Raw genomic sequence first — 20,921 nt, 5'->3', positions numbered from 1 at the left:
TGATTTTTGTTTGTTTGTTTGTTAACTACATACTGTATCATTTTTAATGAACATAAAGTGTCTCTGGGACTGGGAGCATTCACTGTTACATTCCTGCTGGGAGGAAGGGCAGGATACAAATTAAATAATAAATAAACAAATAAATAAATATTCCTTCGCATCCTATCTTTCTGTCTGCTCAAAATCACTAGCAGAGATTAGATTTTCCTCTTCTCCCACGCATTTTAGCATGTATTTTTAAATTGCTTTTTAAAAATGTGTTTTTAAATTTGTATATCTGTTTTTAATGTTTTTAATTGTTGTAAACCGCCCAGAGAGCTTCGGCTATGGGGCGGTATACAAATGCAATAAATAAATAAAAAATAAATATGCTGCAGCTGGTGATGGGTAGTAGGAGAACAGCAACAAGTGGCCCGAAGGCAGGACCAGTGCACACAAGGATATAGCCCAGCTAATTGCTTACCAAGGATGTAGCCCAGCTAACTGCTTACATGACTCACCTGTAACCCAAACATACATTTGGGACCCATTTCATAATATTTTACCATATATTTGTATGGTGGCAGTGCTGCTGTTGCAACCTACCTTAGATCAGGCTGCGACCTGATAGTGGGTCCTGATCCACCAGCTGAAGACTAATGTCTCAGAAACTTAACTTGCCTTAAGAACCTAAGAAGAGCCTGTTGGACCAGACCAATAGCCCATCTAGTCCAGCATCCTGTGTTCACAGTGGCCAACTAGTTGTCCATTGGGAAACCCACAAGCAGGACCTGAGAACAAAGAGCACTCTCCCTTCCTGCCGTTTCCAGGAACTGGTATTTTGAAGCATACTGCCTTTGCCTATGGAGGCAGAGCATAGTCATCATGGCTAGTAGCTATTCATAGCCTTTTCCTCTATGAATTTATCTCATCCTCTTTTAAATCCATCCAGGTTAGTGGTCATCACTGTCTCTTGTGGGAGTGAATTTCATAGTTTAACTATGCGCTGTGTGAAACAGTATTTTGTTTTGTCTGTCCTGAATCTTCCAACATTTAGCTTCATTGGATGTTATGAGAGAGGGAGAAAAATATTCTGTATCCATTTTCCCCGTGCCGTGCAAAATTTAATACACTTGTCATATCACTTCTTACTTATTTTTCCTGTAAATTAAAAAGTCCTAAATGCTGCAGCCTTTCCTCATAGGGGAGTTGTTCCATCCCTTTGGTGATTTTGGTTGCCCTTTTCTGAACCTTTTCCACCTCTACAATAACCTTTTTGAGATAAGGCGACTAGAATTGTATAAGTATTCCAAATGCAGCTGCAGCATAGATTTATATATCGGTATTATGATATTGGCAGTTTTATTTTCAACACCTTTCCTGATGAGCCCTAGAGTGGAAATTGCCTTTTTCACAGCTGCCACACATCTTCATCAACATCTTCATCGAGCTATCCACTACGACTCCAAGATCTCATTCCTGGTCAGTCACCACCAGTTCAGACCCCATGAGTGTGTATGTGAAATTAAGATTTTTTTTGCTTCCTTATGCATAACTTTACACTTGTTTACATTGCATTGCATTTGCCATTTTACCACCCATTCACTCAGTTTGGAGAGGTCCTCTTGGAGCTCTTTGCAATCCCTTTTTGTTTTAACAACCCTGAACAATTTAGTGTCATCAGCAAACTTTGCCACTGTGCTGCTTACCCCTAACTCGAGATCATTATGAACAAATTAAAAAGCAGAGGTCCCAGTACCGATCCTTGGAAGACTCCTCTTTCTACATCCCTCCACTGGGAGAAATGGCCATTTATTCCTACTGTCTGCTTCCTGCTACTTAACCAATTCCTAATCCACGAGGACCTCTCCTCTTATTGCATGACTGTTAAGCTTGCTCAGGAGTCTTTGGTAAGGTACATTGTTGAAAGCTTTTTGAAAGTCCAAGTACATTGTGAGAACTGGATCACCTCTACCTTATATGCTTGTAGTCACTTGTGATGCGTCCTTCCCTGGCTCTCCCTGTCAGGTTCCTACCTGCTCGTGGTTACTGCCTGTCCCTAGGCACCACCAGGGACTCCACCAGTCCGGACCGCTCTCTCTTATGGTTTCTCTCCCCGCTCTAGCACAGATCTCAACAGATCCCCCTGCTAGGCAACCACCAGTAACGTCCCAATACTAGTATTCCCAGAGACTCTGAATACTGGTATTGTTATTCTCTTCACCGCTGCCACCATTTGTTACAGTTCCCCTTCAGCCTTGGTCATTACCTTACCCTCCCTTCTGGTCTGTGAAACCCCAGCCAAGCATCAGGCCTTTGGTAAACCAAATTAAGTATTTATTACAGATAACAAAGCTAACAAGATTTCTTCTTAAGGCACATAAGCATATGGTTTTACTCAATACTAATCCGAACTCCACCTCCCTCCTGGCAAACAACTCTCTAAACCCCACCAACCAACCCACTCAGTTCTCTTCTCCCCCCCCCGATTCCACTCTCACTCTTCCTTTTATACATTCAGCCATTTTAAACACTCAGCCAATAATCTCGCATTCTACTGCCCATTCACTCCCCCTCCTCTTTCACTCCACTTACCATGTATCTTCTAAAACAACAACACTTACCATATATACATTAATATAGGAACATCACATTTCCCTCCCCTTAAACAACAGCAGAGTATTATTCCTGTTCCAGGATTTATACGTCGCGTTAACAAATAAAAGTCTCTATGGGGAAAATGTCTTTCTTTGTTCCTCTGTCTGGTCACGTCACTGCAGTCCCAGCCACTTGTCTGGAAAGTCCATCGGCCAGTACATTGTCCTTGCCTTTTATGAACTGGAAGTCCACTTGATAGTCCTGTAGGGCCCAGGACCACCTCTGCAGCATAGTGTTATGGTTTTTCATAGTCTGCAACCATAACAAGGCCCGATGATCCGTAGTCACTGTGAATCTTCATCCCCACACGTATGGGCGCAACTTGTTCAGTCCCCACACGACCGCTAGGCACTCCTTCTGGACCGACGAATAGTTTTTCTCCCTCGGCGTCAGCTTGCGACTCAGGTACGCCACTGGATGTCTGGTGCCTTCTCTTTCCTGTAGCAAGACGACTCCCAGCGCCAGGTCCGACGCATCTGTAGCCACGATGAATGGTTGCTCATAGCCTGGTGCTATTAATATGGGTCCTTGACACAAGGCTTGCTTCAGTAGATCAAAAGCCTTCTGACATTCATCCGTCCATACCACACGCTCAGAACACTTCTTCTTTGTTAATTCATGCAAGGGGGTTGCTATTTCCCCCAAATTTCTCACAAACTTCCTATAAAATCCAGCCACACCCAGAAATGCCCTTACTTGTTTTTTGGTTAAGGGGATCGGCCACGCTTGTATTGCCTCCACCTTGCTCCATAAGGGGGTGATTTTCCCACTCCCCACCTTATGTCCTAAATAGATTACTTCCTTTAGTCCAAACTGGCATTTCTTAGCTTTTATTGTGAGGCCTGCTTTTCTTAAGGCCTCCAATACTGTTGTCAGGTGTTGGACATGCTCAGGCACCGACTTGCTAAAAATGGCTACGTCATCGATATAGGCCACTGCAAAATCTGACATGCCTCGCAACACAGTATTGATTAGCCTCTGAAATGAACTTGGTGAGTTCCTTAGTCCCATGGGTAAGGTCACAAACTCATATAACCCATCTGGTGTACTGAAGGCAGTTTTGGATCTGGATTGCTCGTCTAGTTCCATTTGCCAAAATCCTTTACAGAGATCTAGTGTAGAGATAATGGTTGCTGCCCCCAATAACTCTAACATTGCGTCTACCCTAGGCATAGGATACACATCTGGGACAGTAATTTTATTGATTAGCCGATAATCAATGCAAAACCTTGTCGTTCCATCTTTTTTCGGAACCAGGACAATACTTGAGGCCCAGGGACTGATGGATTCCCTGATCACTCCTAATTCCAGCATATCTTCCACCTCCTTTTTGATCTCATTCAAAACTTTCCCATTCACACGGTACGGAACAGATCTGATTGGGGCATGATCTCCAGTATCAATGGAATGTATAACTATACTGGTTCGGCCAGGTTTGTTGCTAAAGAGATTCCTATAGGTTTTCAAAACTCTCAGAATCTCCTCTTTTACTTCCTCCTTCACCTCCTCTGACCATTCCACTTGATCTACCCCTCCTTTGTCTTTGCTTTCCTGTACCAAATCTGGAAGTTCAGGCCCACTTCCCTCAGGGAATAAGGTAACTTGCAACACCTGTGCATCCCTGGTATGGTAAGGCTTCAACATATTTACATGAACCACTTTGCTTTTGTTTAATTGGTCTGTGGTAATTACATACATCACTGTGTCAAGCCTTTCTCTGATGGTATATGGTCCTTCCCAGTTAGCCTGTAATTTGTCATGTTTCCTGGGTATGAACGCCATAACCATATCTCCCACATCATACACACGTTCTCTGGCTGTTCTGTCATACCAGTAACTTTGCTTCTCCTGTGCATGACTCAAATTCTCTTTCACTACTTCCATCATTGATGTTAATTTATTGCGGAATTCCAATACAAAATCTACTACAGAAATTTTGCACTCTCCCAGAGTTCCTTCCCATGAATTTTTTAGCAGTTCCAAAGGTCCCCTCACTTTTCTAGTAAACATGAGTTCAAAGGGTGAGAAGCCTGTTGACTCCTGAGGGACTTCTCTGTATGCAAATAAGAAGCATCCCAAACGTTCATCCCAGTCTTGTGGGTGATCTTGAACATAGCTTCTTATCGTGCCCTTCAAAACTCCATTGAATCTCTCAGTTAGCCCATTAGTGGCGGGATAGTAAGTGGTGGTCTTTAGATGTTTTAGACCACAACATTTCCACATACATTACATCACTTCTCCCATGAATACACTGCCTTGATCTGTCAGCACTTCATGAGGGAAACCCAGCCTCATAAAGATTTTTAATAAAGCCTCTGCCACTACAGGGGCTTCTACAGATCTCAGTGCTTCTGCGTCTGGGTAACTGGTGGCAAAATCCACCACCACCACTAGATATTTCTTGCCATGCCTTGTGGGTTTGGAAAAAGGGCCCACCAAATCTATTCCCACTCTATAAAAGGGTTGTCCAATTATAGGAAGGGGCTTTAAGGGTGCCTTAGTCTTTACTCCACTCTTTCCCACCTTTTGGCATATTCCACAAGATAGACAATGTTGTTTTACATCCTTGGAGATATTTGGCCAATAATAATGTGCAGCCAATCTCCTCTTGGTCTTTTTTATTCCCAGATGTCCTGCACATGGGACATCGTGGGCTACCTCTAGCAATCTGGTTCTGTATTTGCTAGGTACTATCAATTGCTTCACTGGTTCACATTCATCCTTTCTCTCAGCAGGCATCCACAGTCTATATAAAATCCCATTCTCACACACAACTTGATTCCTCAGTTTGTCAGTGAAAGGAATCTGTTGGGTCAGGGCTTGTTCCTTTATCTGCTTCAAACTTATATCTTTATGCAGCTCTTCCCTGAATTGATCTGCTTCTTCCCCAGAGACCACTTGATACAGTTTGTCTCCTTCAGCAGGCCTGCTAGTGGTTGCTATGGTGACCTGAGGCTGGTTAACAGATTCCACCCTGTTTGTTTCAACCCCCCTTAATATGGCTTCTTTTTCTCTGCCAATTTGCTGTCTGGTCACTACATATATTTTCCCCTGTGCCCCCATAACATCTCTTCCCAGTACTACTGGTTCTTGTTGCTGGGCATTAATACCAACTTTATATTGGCCCTTTCGGCCTCTCCATTCCATTTTCACTAGGGCCACAGGCAAACTCTCTGGTTGACCCCTCACTCCTTGGATAGTCACTGTTTCCTGAGGTAATATTTCTTCAGATTTTATTAAATCTGGCCTCAGTAACGTCTGAGCGGCACCAGTGTCAAGCAATGCCCAATAATTTGCCCCTTGTACACTCACTTCCTCTCTCAGACTTGAATCAAGGTCTGTTACTTCTGTCCAGTTTATCTGGCAGAACTGAACGTTTTTCGTGGTTAGATCTTTTGGTTCTATTTTTACTGCCCTTGCCTGAGCAGGATTACTAATGGGGTTGGCAACCTCACATTGAAAACGTAGGTGCCCCGGTCTACCACATTTGTAGCATAATTTCTCCTCACTTTTAGGGTACACAGATCCACTCTGGGGTGTCCTGTGCCCTTCAGATTTTAATGGAGGACTCACTCGCTGTGGTACCACATCCCTTCTGCCAGCACTATATGGTCTGGGTTTAAACTCTCTTGATGTTTTCCCCACCCAGCCAGTTCTATTGGAGGCAAAGTGATCCGCCATCTCTGCGGCCTCCTGCACAGATGTAGGGGAATGGTCTTTGACCAGGAGCCTTATTTCTGGTGGTAACTGATGGTATAATTGATCCAGTATCATGAGGCTTTTCACCTCTTCCACTGACTGAGCTTTGGCACTACTCATCCACTTTCCAAATATATCCATCAACTTTGCTCCCAGTTCCACAAAAGACCTCCCTGTCTGTATCTGGCAATTTCTGAAAAGCTTTCTAAAATAATCAGGCCCCAGTCTGAATCTTTTAAACACTGCTTCTTTGAATTCAGCATAGGTGACGGGCCTGTCTGAGGGGAAATATTGGTATACCTCAGCCAATTCCCCTTTAATCAGGTTTGATAAATACTGCATGTATTTATCTTCAGGTAGCCCCCACAACTGAGCTGCTTTTTCAAAGGTGCTGAGGTAAATTTGAGGATCTTGACCAGGCTCATAGACAGCAAAGTCCTTTGGAGTAATTTTTATTTTCGCTCCATCTCTGTCCTTTCTTGTTTCATCAGAATGAAACTTCTCTCTTTCAAATTTTAACTTTTCTACTTGTAATTCGGCATCCACTACTCGTTGCTTCTCCCTCTCCTCAAACCCCATTCTCATTCTCTCAGTTTACATCTTCAACTTCTCAGCTTCCATCCTCAATCTCTCAGCTTCCAACTCTCGCTGTTTATCTTTTTCCTCAACCTCAAAGACCCGCTGCTTTTCTTTCTCATCAGCCTCCCTCCTCAATCTCTCAGCTTCCAACTCCCTCTGCTTGTCTTTTTCCTCAGCCTCCCATCTTAACTTCTCTCTCAAGTACTCTATATAAGCGGGATTGCTTAAATATCCTTCTGGGGTCTCTTCTCTGACAGGTTGTTTTTGCTGGGCAGTTGCAAATCCTATAAGTGCTACCCTCAATTCATCTACCCCTTTACCCTCATGAGGTAAATTGAATGTTATGCACTTCTCCACCAGCTCCTCTCTTTTCATTTTTATATATTCAGCCATGGTGTTTGAGTTCACTCACTCTTTGCCACACACTCTTTGCCAGTCACTCTCACAAGAAATCTTGTTTTGTTATTTCTGTTTGCCACACCACTGTATCTGGATTCTCTGTTGTTCGTATCCCACCGCTACTGACACCACGTGTGATGCGTCCTTCCCTGGCTCTCCCTGTCAGGTTCCTACCTGCTCGTGGTTACTGCCTGTCTCTAGGCACCACCAGGGACTTCACCAGTCCGGACCGCTCTCTCTTATGGTTTCTCTCCCCGCTCTAGCACAGATCTCAACAGATCCCCCTGCTAGGCAACCACCAGTAATGTCCCAATACTAGTATTCCCAGAGACTCTGAATACTGGTATTGTTATTCTCTTCACCGCTGCCACCATTTGTTACAGTTCCCCTTCAGCCTTGGTCATTACCTTACCCTCCCTTCTGGTCTGTGAAACCCCAGCCAAGCATCAGGCCTTTGGTAAACCAAATTAAGTATTTATTACAGATAACAAAGCTAACAAGATTAACAAGATTTCTTCTTAAGGCACATAAGCATATGGTTTTACTCAATACTAATCCGAACTCCACCTCCCTTCTGGCAAACAACTCTCTAAACCCCACCAACCAACCCACTCAGTTCTCTTCTCCCCCCCCCGATTCCACTCTCACTCTTCCTTTTATACATTCAGCCATTTTAAACACTCAGCCAATCATCTTGCATTCTACTGCCCATTCACTCCCCCTCCTCTTTCACTCCACTTACCATGTATCTTCTAAAACAACAACACTTACCATATGTACATTAATATAGGAACATCACATCACTCTCAAAGAACTCTAACTGGTTAGTGAGACAGGACTTACCCTTGCAGAAGCCATGCTGATTCTGGTTCAGCAAGACTCCCTTTTCTATATGCTTGGTTATTTTGTCTTTAATAATACTTTCCACCAGTTTTCCTGGAACAGACGTTAAGCTAACTGGCCTGTAATTTCTGGACTCCCCTTGGATCCCTTTTTAAAGATTGGTGTTACATTGTCCACTTTCCAGTCCTCAGGTATGGAAGAGGATCTGAGGGATGAGTTACATATTTTTGTTAGAAGATCAGCAATCTTACATTTGAGTTCTTTGAGAACTCAGGTGGATGCCATTTGAACCTGGCGATTTATCAGTTTTTATTTTGTCTATTAAGCCTATAACTTCATCTCTCATTATCACTATTTGTCTCAGTTTTTCAGACTCCCTTTCTGCAAAAGTTAGTTCAGGCATAGGGATCTGACCTATATTCTCCACTGTGAAGACAGATGCAAAGAATTCATTTAACTTCTCTGTAATCTCATTATCCTGCTTTACGACATCTTTAACTCCCTTGTACTCCACCGGTCTACAAGGACTCCCTAGACAGTCTTCTGCTTTGAATGTATTTAATTGGGCGGGGGGCTGGCTTTTATGCTTTTAGCAATGTGCACCTTAGATACCTTTTTAGCATCCCTTATTATTTGCTTGCATTTCTTTTGCCAGAGTTGTGTTTCTTTTTATTCTCCTCATTTGGAAAAGGCTTCCATTTTTCAAAGTAAGACTTCTTGCCTCTAATAGCTTCTTTGACTCTACTTGTTACCCATGCCGGCATACTCTTGGCACTGATGGTACCTTTCTTGACCTGTGGTATACACTCCAGTTGAGCTTCTAATATTGTGTTGTCAAACAACTCTCAAGCATTTTGGAGTGATTTGACCCTCTGAATTTTGCCTTTCAATTTTCTTTTTACCAAGCCCCTCATTTTGGGGAAGTTTCCTCTTTTGAAGTCAAATGTGATTGTGTTGGATTTTCTTGGCAGTTGGCCATTTATGTTGTTGTTATGTGCCTTCAAGTCGATTACGACTTATGGTGACCCTATGAATCAGCGACCTCCAAGAGCATCTGTCATGAACCACCCTGTTCAGATCTTGTAAGTTCAGGTCTGTGGCTTCCTTTATGGAATCAATCCATCTCTTCTTTGGCCTTCCTCTTTTTCTACTCCCTTCTGTTTTTCCCAGCATTAATGTCTTTTCTAGTGAATAATGTCTTCTCATGCTGTGTCCAAAGTGACAGTTCTGGTTTAATTTGTTCTAACACCCAACTATTTGTCTTTTTTGCAGTCCATGGTATGCACAAAGTTCTCCTCCAACACCACATCTCAAATGAGTTGATTTTTCTCTTACCCGCTTTTTTCACTGTCAAACTTTCACATTCATACATAGAGATTGGGAACACCATGGTCTGAATGATCCTGACTTTAGTGTTCAGTGATACATCTTTGCATTTGAGGCCATTTATATATATGTTTAATTTTATACCACTACAGTCATACTCCCAATCATCTCAATAACACATTTTGCACCAGGTCCTGGGTGCCACCTAAGATTAAGTCTGGGGTCACTGTTCCTCTGGTCATATCTATGACCAACTGTTCTAGGGCAGTGTCACTTGAGGTATCTAAACATGGTACCTCTTTGTCATGACTGGAACAGAAGCATAGCTAGTCTGTGTCAGGGTAGTTGAAGTGACCCATTACTACAACATTTCCTCATTTGAATGCTTCCTTGTTTTCATTTTTTATCTCAAGATCTCCCTTAGTTTTTAGGGCAGCTTAGTAGCAGCTGCCCCTAGATCTGCTACCTCTCTATAAATAGGGTGTGGCAGGAAAGATATGATTGATTGCTATCACTATAGGCTAGTTCACCCAACAATGGCTTAACAAGATCACACAAACGTGCAGTCTCCGGGAGAGGAGTTCCTTCCTAGCTGTTTTTACTGCTGTAACCTAAGCCAAAGTTTGGCTTAGTGTGTTTTCTGAACTGGGACTTGTGGTTTAAAAACTTACCTCCCCTTCCCCTGCACGTTTTTGATGGACTATGTTGCTCATGTTTTGCTTTTGCTTTCTGCTGCCTTCTGCAACTACCTAAATGTAGGTGATTCTTCTAGTATTCAGGTTATTGAAAGATAAGTACAGCAATCCCTTTACTCTGTATATTGATTGGCTATACTAAATGATTATACAGTATGGCCCCGCTTTACGGCATTCCGCTTTAAGGCGTTCCACTGATGCGGCACCTTTCATTTCCAATTTTAAAGGTTTTTTTTTCCATTTTGCGCCGTTGTCGTGTCATTTTCGCGTGACGCGGCCCATTAAAGTCAATGGGGTTCCGTTTTATGGCGTTTTCCGCTTTACGGCGGGGGTCCGGAACGGAACCCGCCGTATAAGCAGGGCCCTACTGTAATTTTTCTCAGACCATAACTATACATTTTTGCCAGAGGCATAGCTTGTCCTGGCTCAGAAGTGAAATTGGTTTAGACAGACGTCAGCTGAGGACAGTACTGAACAAGAAGTCTACCTAACATTACTACTAAAGGTGAAATACTCAAAGTTGTTCACTGTCTAAAGACTGTGCTTTCGTCTGAGTAATGGAGGATGAGACTGCACAACTATGCTGCAAAAATAAATGGTGTTGATTTTGCATCAAACTGAATTATGGTTCCATGGTCTACAATTCTGCAGGGCCATCTCTCTCGAAGTTGGGCTTTGTCAGTCATCCAGAACTCAGATTATTCATTGAAGCATATTCTATCTTGCCTCTGTATCTCTCTTCTACAAATGAAGCGATGTTACTGTTGTTCAGAATATTTGATTCAGCGTACAGGCTTGTTCAGATTGTAAAACTCAGATACGGTATGAATTGAATTTTCCTGAGAAGTTCTTCTATGGCTCAGGATGTAAAACGGATGTGTTTTTAGTTAAAGTCTATTTTTTTTGTCCAGCATTTGGGCACTAATCACTATTAAAACTGCTGAATAACACATCCCTAAGGATGGTTTTTAAGACTTTAGGGAACTGTGGGCAAATCCTGAGAAGCTCCTGAGACTAGAAAACAAAGGAACTGTGCAGTCTCTGAGCTTGTCTGCCTAAGCATGGAGAAGCTTCCTGACTAGAATAAGCTGCAACAGAAGCTCTTTATAAAATGCATATGAGCTCTCTCCAGACTCCATTTTCTTTACTTTTTTAAAAACTTTGTGGTGATTCCAAAAACCATATAAAAGGCTTGGTGTATCCAATTTGCATTTTAACAGGCTTTTGGTGGAAAAATCAGCTTATTACATTTAAAATTAAGTTTATGCCCATTTCTTTGTTACTGCAGTCTAACAGTAAAAAAAAAATCTAAGTTGCATTTAACGTTGTATTTAAAAATCATGCAGCAAAGTAGAAAGAATCCAATTCCTTGCAAAGAAGAAATTATTAAGTTAATAGGCATCAAAATAATGTTCTTTGTGGATGCTTCATTCAGAAAATGATAGTTTTCTTTCACGTATAAGACAATTGACTGAGAAGTGTCCTTTGTCTTTCTTTATTGAGCTTGGTTAAAGTTTCATGATAAATGCTAACCACCCAGAAGGGAGATTCCCCCCCCCCATGAGAACATAAGAGCCCTGCTGCATCAAACCAAAGGCTCATCAGTCCAGCATGCTGTTCTCACAGTACCCAAACAGATGCCTTTGGGAAGCCCAAGAGCGAGTCCTGAGTTCAACAGCACTCTTCCCACATGTGATTCCCAGCAACTGGTATACAGATGCATACTGCCTCTGACAGTGGAGACAGAACACAGCATCATGGCTAGTAACCCCTGATAGCCGTATCCTCCATGAATTTGTCTAATCCTCTTTGTCACCAACCTGGATGGCTTTAAATCACTACATCTTGTGGGAAAGCCATAGCAATACCTCGGCCAGCAACCAAAAGAATAGTCAGTCCCCTGCCAATAGTTATCATTATCAGCACCATAATGGATTGCTGGTACAAGGGATATAGATACATAAAATATACTAATGTAAACTCAAGAATGCAGTGTTATTCCAAACATGTTTTCTCAGAACTAAGCCTTATTATATTTAAGTATTCTTATAATTGTAGCCTAATTCATCTTCTTAATGAGAATCCAAAATAAAATGTTTTCATTCTAGTGTTAAAAGAAAAAGTGGGAATTGATAATACATTTGTTTGCAGTAATTTGTCTTGCACAAGCTGTAAAACTGTGCAATAGATATAAACATAACATCAGCTACACCCTCAGTTTGCATATACTCTTTTCTTATATTTTAAAGATAACTATGATTTGTAACGATACTTTGATATGTGTCCAATAACCTGAATCAAAATGTTTTGTCATTTCAGTTAATGTTTGATAATGTCCAAATCAGACACTCATAAGATTGGTGGTTTTTTAAAATGTGAATAGGGTAATAGTGTTCCTAAAATGGATATAGTAGTCAGTGTTTGACTTAAAACTGAACAGAGTAGGCATGCAAGAAATCACTTCGAAGAAGGAAAAAGGATAGATAAGGGAGAACTTTTCTGTGTCCTTGAATAAGAAAAAAAAAGAAAAATCATTCTCATAAGGAAGATTTTTTATCCTATGTTGGTGTGGTTACTTTTCACAAAGAGTTAATTTGCAAAAGTCATATTGGAATAATTGGTTGATGCCTGGCAGAAACAGTGCTAGAGTGGTGGTAGAGCTTATTCTTACTTTATATGTGGCTAGTACTAAAATGATACACTATGCTGGAAGTATAACAAGATTTTGCATATCCCAGATATAATTGGGGAACCTGAGGCCCTCGAGAAGTTGGTGAAATCCAGTTCTCATCAGCCCCAGGTAGCATGGCCATTAGTTATGGATGATGGGGAGTTGTAATCCACCAACATCTGAAGGGCCACAGGTTCTTATTTAAAAAAGAAATAAAAGTTTACATAAAAACATTAAATAAAAATAGGTATGATGAGGCTACCTTCTGGGTGACCTCTGCAATCCAAGGGGCCGTGGGGGGGGGAGGAGAGGAAAATCTCCTATCCTGGATATTTAAAATCTAGAAGAAGAGGTTGTATCTGACATTAGTCATACACAGAGTAGACCCAATTAAATTAATGGACATGACTAACAGGTCCATTAATTTCAGTGGGTATAATCTGGTTAGAACTTAGTTTGGATACAACTAGATACAAAACTACAAGAAGACCAAAGCTCTGTATATCTTAATAAAAGTCTGGCTAGTTGAGTCAAGCTGCATCCTGTATCCAAAGAGCAGTGACTTTTCTTGTATTTCAACTGCTTTAATGCTCCTCCACCTAAAAAATATCCTTGCACACAGAAAACGAGCAGGTGAGGGAAAAGAGTTCAGTCTAGTCTTCTATGTGACTTTCTATATTTCTAAGTGCAGGGAAATCATTTTTTTTTGTACCAGGACAGGGAAAGATTCCTTTTTGTTCACACCCCAATGGCATGTTGGAAATCCCCAAGACAAACCTAATATTGCTATCTTTGGGGGGGAAATGTTTATTTTGAAAAGACAAAATTTGTCTACCCTTCTGCCTTACCATAGATGCCTTACAGAGATTTCAGGTCTAACAATGGCTTTTATCTTCATTGTGTATGATTATAACTTATCAGGGAGTAAACCCTACTGAACACAAGGGGACTTCTCTGAGTAGACACTCATAAGATTGCACTATAAGTGACAGTATTTAATAGGTTGGGAACTGCTTGACCATTTTCCTCTCTGATTGCACATTCCATACTTCACAATGGTGATGGTGCTTCACAGAGGTGGTGGTGGAGGAGGCATGAGCATGTGCAGCTCTTCACATTCCATCTTCCTTAGATTTAGCATTGCCAGGTCTCTGGGTTTCACCTGGAGACTCTCATATTTTTGAGTAGTCCCTGGGTCTCCGGGTGAGGCACCTGAATCTTCAGTTTTTGGTTGGGGGTGTGTGGCAACAGGCCCAAATTGCTCTTCCCCAGGGAGATTTAGGCCATTGATGCGCCCCCAGCTTTGGAGCCTTCCCCGGGGAGATTATTTTTAAAAATTATTATTATTATTAAATTTATATCCCGCCCTTCCTCCCAGCAGGAGCCCAAGGGGGCAAACAAAAACACTAAAACACACTAAAACATCAGAAAAAAACATTAAAATATATTAAAACACAACATCTTGAAAAACATATTAAAACAAAACATTTTTAAACATCTTCTTAATAAAGCTTTAAAAAAAATCTTAAAAAGCAATTCCAACACACATGCAGACTGGGATAATATCTTTACCTAAAAGGCTTGTTGAAAGAGGAAGGTCTGTAGTAGGTGCCAAAAGATGGCACCTGTCTAATATTTAAGGGGAGGGAATTCCAAAGAGTAGGTGCCACTACACTAAAGGTCCACTTCCTGTGTTGTGAGTAATGGACCTCCTGATAATATGGTATCTGCAGAGTGTAGAGATCGACTGGGTATATAAGAGGAAAGATGATCTTTCAGGTGTCATGGTCTCAAGGGGTATAGGGCTTTGTACATCAAAACCAGAACCTTGAACTTAGCCCAGTACCTAATGGGCAGCCAGTGTAATTCTTTCAGCAGCTGGATGACATGTTGGCAAAACCCTGCCCCAGTGAGCAGTCTTGCTGTCACATTTTGCATCAAGCTGCAGCTTCTGGACCAACCTCAAAGGCAGCTTCTGGGCCAACCTCAAAGGCAGCTGCACATAGTGCACATTACAGTAATCCAACCTGGAGGTTACCAGTGCATGCTATCCCTGTCCAGAAATGGCTGCAGCTGTCTCCTAGCCACTGAGACCATTTGAACCTCTAGCATCAAAGATGGATCCAGGAGCACCCCCAGACTATGAACCTGCTCTTTCAGAGGGAGTACAACCCCATCCAAAGCAGGCAACTGACCAATTATCCGAACTTGGGAACCACCAACCCAGAGTACCTCTGTCTTGCTAGCATTCAGACTCAGTTTATTGGCCGTTATCCAGCCCACCACTGAGTCCAGGTCTGTTAAGGCCAAGGCTGGGGGGGGGCTGCATCAATAGTCCCAAACCTTCCTTCCCTGGGGAGATTTAAGCCCGTTCATGAACCCCTGGCTTCAGAACTGGCTGCATCCCATGGGGGGTTGCGAGGAGGAGGAAGTTCTTCCTCACCCCACTGATGGGATGTAACTGGCTCCAGGGCCTCTCCTATGACATTATTAGGGCCTGCCTAGGGTTGCCCGGTCAGAATCATCTCAAACCCTGAGATTTCAGAAGCAGGCCCTAGTGATGCTATGAGGTGTGCCCTAATGATATCACGGGGTGTGCCCTAGTGGTGTCATTAAGCATGGTACATTAAGCATCAACCACAGTTGCTTGGAGCATACCATTCAAACAAAAAAAATTCTCTGATTGGAAATTAAAATAGGAATCTTAGCTAAATGAGGATGTTTCTAGGTCCAGCTGAACAGATGAGATAATTCCTTCTCCCCTGCTTAGAGAGCTTCAGTAAGGAACATTCAATCTAGCCTACTTGCTTCTCACAGGGAGGCTTTAAGTGCTCTCAGGCCAGGCCAATCACCAGAAAGCCGTTGTAGGAAGGAGGGAGCCTAATGTTGTGGAGATGTTAGATTGGAGCACTCAGAAATAAAGATGGATGCCCCTGAAGGCTGCAATTCTAAACAAACTAACTAAGGGACTAAGCCCCATAGAACTCAACAGGATTTACTTCTGAGTAGATACTGTTAGGATTGTGCTGTTGGTAAGCTTTGACTAGGGATCCTCTACAACTATATCCATATTAAAGCAGGGTTGGCAACCTCCTGCCTGCCTTTTAACATGGTTGCTCCAAACGACTTTATAGACTTGACCCTTCACTGCAGAGAGAGGTTTGAGAAATGAATAAGAGTTAAGAAGATTATCTACTCTTTCCTGCCTACTCTGTGGGCTGCTATAAACTCACTTTGACAGCCAACCCAATTCCAGTGAGTAATAATTGACAGAGAAAACACACATAGTTTGGTCTACCTTCACAGGCAGTAGCTTGGGAACAACAGCAATTGAAGCCACACTTCCTAGTATGTGAATTCTCTTTTACCACTATTGGGCGAGAAACAAACCATCATGCAAATAACAAGTGTGTTGAGCTGACTGCATGGAACCACTGTTGTTGCTTCTATGGATGTAAGGGAATAAGGTCAGAGGTAAATGAAATGCAACTAGAAAAAGAAATGACAGTGATGATTTCCCAAATGCAATACCATACCAACCACAACAGGATTCCTATGAGTAAGACAGAAAACTGAGCATCCCACAACCAGTCAGTGTTCCTAACTAAAACTAAAAAAATCCTGGCAGCCAGTCAGCCAAGGACACAGAAATCCCCTTGCAGCACAACCTGACCCACGGGCTGCAGTTAGTGCAGAATGCTGTGGCACAATTGCTGATGTGAGTGGGACCCTATCAGCACATAATACCTCTGCTGCGAAATCTGTACTAGTTGCCAATTAGCTACCAGGCCAAGTTCAATGTGTGCTTTCCATGTTACGGGTGCTACATAGTACTTGTTCTGCTCTTGTAAGAAATTGATCCTTTAGTGTGGCATTACCTACACTTTGGAACTCCCTGCCTATTTACATTAGGTGCCTTCATTGTACTCTTTTCAGCACCTGCTAAAAACATTTTTGTTTAGGCAAGCCTACCCACGCATATAGAAGCTATTATGTTTTTTATCTGTTTTCAGCTCATTGTTGGTTTTATTATTTTGAATGTTTTTAAATAACTGTTTTTAACTGTTTTTTCCAATACTTTTGTTCAGTTCAGTTCAGTTCAGTTCAGTTCAGTTCAGTTCAGTTCAGTTCAGTTCAGTTTATTACGGTCATTGACCAGATAAGTATCCATATATATATACATTTTATCTCCTAGAAAGGTTAAAATATTAAAACACTATATGCAACAAAAATAATAAAATTAGTATACCAATTCAGAATATGTTAAAATCATCACAATGTTAATCAAAATAATTAAAACTTCGTTTGGGAACAAGCATAGACTACAGGTCTTTTCTAGACATTTATCTAGACATTTTCTCTATCTAAATCCCAAAATGTCAGTTTTGCCATGGATTTAAAGTGCGAATTATTTTAGCTTAAGCCCTTATGGCTACAATATTACCATCATTTTATTAAGGCTTTCCTGCATTTAATGGCTATGGCACAGTATTTAGCTACTCTCTCTGTTAAATCATTACAGCTATCTGCTAATAAATATTCCGTATAAAAAACATCAGTTCTACCTGGAAGGGAATTTATAATAGGCGCGATAAGTTGAGATCTAACTTCAGAATAAAAGGGACAATAAAATAGAACATGAGTGACAGTTTCAATTTCTCCATTTCCACAAGGGCATTTTCTATCATTATAAGGAACTTTCTTGTATCTACCCTCTAACAGCGCTGATGGCAAGATATTAAATCTTGCCAGCGTAAACGCCCTTCTCCATTTTGGTATGGTAAGATTGGCTAAATATGGCATAGGTGTCAAAGGTTTTAAATTATACCTATGTTTTCGCATTAACATCAAATGTTGCTGATAATCTATATCTTTAATTCTCTGCAGAATATTTATTTTAGCTTTTACATATCCCAGCTCTAAAATTATTGGTATGGAAAAACCTAATGATGTTATTTTATTTATCAGCATTTGTTTCCAGGTGGATTGATGACTATCCTTTAATATATAAGATACCAACATCTCGGGATTAAACAATAATTTTAACCAACATATAATTCTATGGGCCCAAACATTGGATTCAATTGTTTGTAATCCTGCTTCCAATCTTAAAATAAAATTAGGTATGCAGGAAGGAACAGCCAAGATAGATCTAAGGAAACTGTTTTGTATCGCCTCCAGAGTTGTAAAATTCTGACATGTAGTGACTTGCATGCCATAGATCAATTGTGGTATTATTTTTGTCTTAAAGACTGTAATAATTGATGGTATTATTTGTCCTCCTTTATTATAAAAAAAGGATAGCAGAGCTTTAAGAGTTCTTCTTGCATTCATAACTATCATCTTCCTATGCATTTGCCATGAATTTGAAGCCTGAAAAGTTATTCCCAGGTATTTAAAGGTAGTAACTTGATCTATTAAATGCCCATTTATCTGCCAGCGGTGTTTTGATCTATTTTGTTTCTTTTTAAAGATCATGACTTTTGATTTTCCATAATTTATTTCAAGTTGTTCGTTTGTACAGAATGTCGCCAGCTTTGACAATAGTCGTTTTAAGCCAATAGGTGATCTCGAGAACAAAATTATATCATCTGCATAGAGAAGTAAGTCTCTTGGTATTTCAGCCATCCTGGGAGGGTGGGAGATGACAGGTGCTAGAAAGTCAACTATCTCATTTATGTAGATATTAAAGAGAAGTGGAGCCAGGATGCAACCTTGTTTGACCCCTTTAAATGTGGCTATTGGCTTTGTAAGATGTCCTTTATTATTACATTTCACTTGAAGATAGGTGTTCTCATACATCCCTTTAATTAATAGCAGCAATCGAGGATCTATATTAGTTTTGCCAAGCTTTTCCCACAATCTAGATCTAGATATTGAGTCAAAAGCTGACTTTAGGTCAATAAAAGCGGTAAATAGCATATTTCCCTTTTTTGTTGAATATTTATCTACCAAATGTTGGAGGATAAGAGATTGATCAGTAGTGGAGCGTCCAGTCCTAAAGCCAGCTTGTTCCTGGGCTAGGATATGCTCAGTGTCAATCCAAAATTTTAATTTATTATGTAAATGGGCCGCATAAAGTTTACTAATTATGTTTAGTAGACTAATAGGCCTAAAATTGGCCGGATCAGATATTGATCCTTTTTTATATATTGGAATGATTACAGCGCCACCCCAGTCTCTAGGTATTTGCGTAGTACGGTCAATATATGTAAATAAGACCGCCAATATTGGAGCCCACCATTCTGCATTCGATTTAAAAATTTCCGCAGGAATGTTATCTGGACCTGGGGCTTTGTTTGGTTTCAACTGTGTTATTAGATCCAGAATTTCTTTCCTAGAAACGGGGTCCCATTCCGGAGGCATCAACTTAGTTCTTTTGATGTTAGATTGTTCGGGCATATTGTTCCTATATATGTTGGAAAAATAATCTTCCCAAACTTGCGCCGGGATATAGGAGTCTATATTGGTGTAAGTCTTTGGCCAATTTGTCCTTATTAAGCTCCAAAACAAGGATGAATTTTTTGATTTTGAAGCATTTATAATATGTTGCCAGAGTAATGTACATTCTGTTTTCTTTTTTTTATTTAGTAATTGTTTATATTGTTTTCTTGTTTCGCAATAGATCTGTAGTAATTCAGGGGATCTATCCTGATTATATGCTTTGAAGTTGGCTATTAAATATTTCTTTTTATCTACGCATTCCTGGTCAAACCAGGGTTTAGAGTGCTTCAGCCTATTATTATATTTGGTCTTTGTATCCGAAACAAATGTCATCTGGAGAATATTTATCAATTTATGAAAATAGTGGTATGGATTAGTCTGTTGAGTATTTAACAATATAGATTCCTTTAAAACAAGGCAATCATGTGAATTTAACCTTGATATAAACTCTTTTTCCAATTTGGGTCTCCATTGTATCCTATTTGGACGAATCTCATAAACAGTGCTCGGAAAAGATTGTGGTTCAATAAAGATTTGACTTTCACCACCTGAAAGTTCAATAGTTATAGGTAAGTGATCACTTTCAGGTCGCTCCATTATCCTAAATTTCTCAACAATTTGGTACAACTCCTGTGACACTATTCCCAGATCTATTGTAGATGTTCCTCTACTGGATATAAAAGTATATTCCCCTTCTAGATCTCCCTTTGTGCGACCATTTAAAAGAATTAAATTTAAGTTTATTATCATTTGTATTAGGCAGAAGCCAGTATAGTTTACACCCCTGTCTTTTGCCTGCCTTGTTGGGATAATATTTGGGCCGTCCAAATAGGGGCACGTCATTTGATATTTTGTGAATAATATTTCATCTGATGGTCCCATTCTTGCATTAAAATCACCGGCTATTAATAATAGGGCCTCAGGATGTAATGTATTTAGTTCTATTATATAATGTTCCAACTTAGCTATATTATTCTTAGCCATTTCGTTATTTTTGCTCGGTGGTAAATACACATTGAGTAACATCAGGGTATAACAAGAGAGCTTTAAGAGTACCGCAATTGCTAATTCAGGTAATGGATCACATTTAACAATTGGCACATTAATTGTAGTAGAAATGAGAATACATAGGCCTCCTCTTGGGCGTCCGCCTCTCTTGCTAGGCATAGCTTCCAATTGATATATCGAATATCCATTTAGACGCAGTTCTTCTAATTCCCAAGTTTCTTGTATGAATATGATATCAAATTGATCTAAAAAATTCATACAAGTTGGGTCCATTATTTTATTCTTCCATCCTGCCATATTCCATGATACAATCTTCAAATTGTGTGTTTTTGAGCTTTCGTATTGTCAGTTTTTAGTTTTATTGTACAAAGGTACAGTTCGAACTTCCATCTTCCCACTTTTGATGATATGTTCATTTACAGACTTCTGTGGGGATTGTTGATCACTCTTTTTTATATTATTTAGGGTAACTTGGTCTTGATTTTCTTCTTTATGTTCTAATTTTTCAAGTGTAGATATTAGTTTTCCCAATTTAGTCCGAATTTGTAATTTTGTCTCCGTCGGCAATGTAGTAAAGGTATCTATTAGAGTTAACTCTTCCGGTAAAAATTGTTCTTTTG

The 20,921-nt window shown here is 40.5% G+C and overlaps 1 protein-coding gene across 9 annotated transcripts in view; it reads left to right on the top strand.

Moving 5' to 3' along the window:
- The window catches only part of BRD10 (bromodomain containing 10), a 77,318-nt gene that overhangs the window by 11,543 nt on the left and 44,854 nt on the right, over positions 1 to 20,921 (top strand). Inside the window, exons 2-3 of one of the 9 annotated variants that reach the window (XM_061629451.1) lie at positions 18,374 to 18,452; positions 19,797 to 19,862. The exons of 7 other annotated variants lie outside the window; for them this stretch is intronic. The gene's annotated coding sequence lies outside the window, so the exon portion shown is untranslated. Of the gene's footprint in view, positions 1 to 18,357; positions 18,453 to 19,796; positions 19,863 to 20,921 lie in introns of all 9 variants that reach the window. One more of the 9 variants, XM_061629455.1, reaches the window with a different exon arrangement.

The sequence above is a fragment of the Rhineura floridana genome, chromosome 1, assembly GCF_030035675.1.
Source record: "Rhineura floridana isolate rRhiFlo1 chromosome 1, rRhiFlo1.hap2, whole genome shotgun sequence".
Classification (NCBI taxonomy): domain Eukaryota; kingdom Metazoa; phylum Chordata; class Lepidosauria; order Squamata; family Rhineuridae; genus Rhineura; species Rhineura floridana.
This window is presented reverse-complemented; position numbering and strand designations above follow the sequence as displayed.